This window comes from Pteropus vampyrus, unplaced genomic scaffold (genome assembly GCF_000151845.1).
Source record: "Pteropus vampyrus isolate Shadow unplaced genomic scaffold, Pvam_2.0 Scaffold535, whole genome shotgun sequence".
Taxonomy (NCBI): domain Eukaryota; kingdom Metazoa; phylum Chordata; class Mammalia; order Chiroptera; family Pteropodidae; genus Pteropus; species Pteropus vampyrus.
Genome location: NW_011889316.1, coordinates 744,926 through 746,350, shown reverse-complemented (window position 1 = coordinate 746,350; position 1,425 = coordinate 744,926). Strand labels below are relative to the sequence as shown.

At 38.2% G+C, this 1,425-nt stretch overlaps 1 pseudogene; it reads right to left on the bottom strand.

Annotated features, from left to right (window-relative positions):
- Positions 1-442: 442 nt before the first annotated feature.
- On the bottom strand, positions 443-914 carry LOC105307964 (annotated as a pseudogene).
- Between the last annotated feature and the right edge of the window lie 511 nt (positions 915-1,425).

Sequence of the window (1,425 nt, the reverse complement as noted above, 5' to 3'; positions counted from 1 at the left end):
GTGGGTCTATATTTTATTTAGCTTCATCTGTACAAGCCTGAACATAGCAGCTGAACTAAATAAGCATTCTTTGTGAAATTAATTTTAAAAAGAAAAAGATCTACTGCAACATAAAATGGGACATGCAGAAAATAATAAATACACTACCTGAGTTTCAATAAAAACTGAAAGATGAGAGATCATGAACTTTATGAAACATTTGAAATACATGTTCATAATAGATAGTGGACTAAAAATATCAAGTGGTAAGCATTTTAATGTATTAATGTTTGATCTAGGAAGAGACTCTGGTCTTCTCAAATTATAAAGCTGCGTGCCTAGGAAACCTATTTCTTAGAAGAAATAGGAAACCTCCCACCCTTTTTGCCTTCAGATTTAGCTAGAGAACTTAGAGAAATAATTTTCTGAACACCTTAAGTATATCTATCATTTCCTTCCTGCTTCCTTTTTTTTTTTTTTTAAATATAATTTTTATTTTTTTCCAGAGAATAGTTCTTCAGAGTTAGCTCCTTACATGGGCTCCGGTGGAGTTTTCAGGGCAGCACCTGTGAATCTAAATTGGGGTGGGGGTGTTTGGTCCTTCCTGGCTTCGGAAGAGCCATTCCTCACTACCTTGCAGTGAATGGCACAACTCACACAGCAACGTAGTTTTACACAGCTTAGGAAGCACATAGGCGTCAAAGACACTCGCTTCGGAAATGTCCCTCATGGTTGTGGCCTTTACTATGTTTCGAATGATGAACTTCTTAATGGCCTTGTCCTTGGGCTGGCATCGGGCACAGCTGGTGCAGCGAACAGGCTGCACATGGCCACGGCCCTTTTTGGCACGAACGTCGTTCCTTCTTTTTTCGGTCATCTTGAAAGTGCGGCATTGAAAGGGCTCCTTCCTGCTTTCTTTGATCCCAAGTTTATTTTGCTCACTGCTCAAAAAAAAACAAAAAACAAAAAACAAAAAACAAAAAACAAGAAAGAACTTATAATTTAAAATTAAATCTCTCTGTAAATATTAGCTCTATCTCTTACTGTGTGACCCTGGGCAAGTTTCTTAACCTCTCTGAGTCTCAGCTTCCTCGTCTGTAAAATAGTATGTACTGACCATTGTATTTAGTTATAGAAATTAAATAGTATGCATATATTAAGTGCATGGCTCAGAGCAGGCAGGCAATGACTATGAGTCCTATTTTCTTCAACAGATGCTTTTACCTTTACCTGCTGTACTGACAAGTACCTTTGTCCAGTAGAGTCACCAAAGCAGGAAGTACCCCAAGCTTCATCTGCCAGTGGAGCCCAGCAGGGCCAAGACCAGGGTAAGATGAGTGAGGTGCTTTTCTTGGGCACAGAATTTAAGGAGGTGTCCAAAAACTTGGTAATCGAGATAAATAAATTTAAAGTAATATCTTTAAAACAAAAATTAATGCTTTGGGT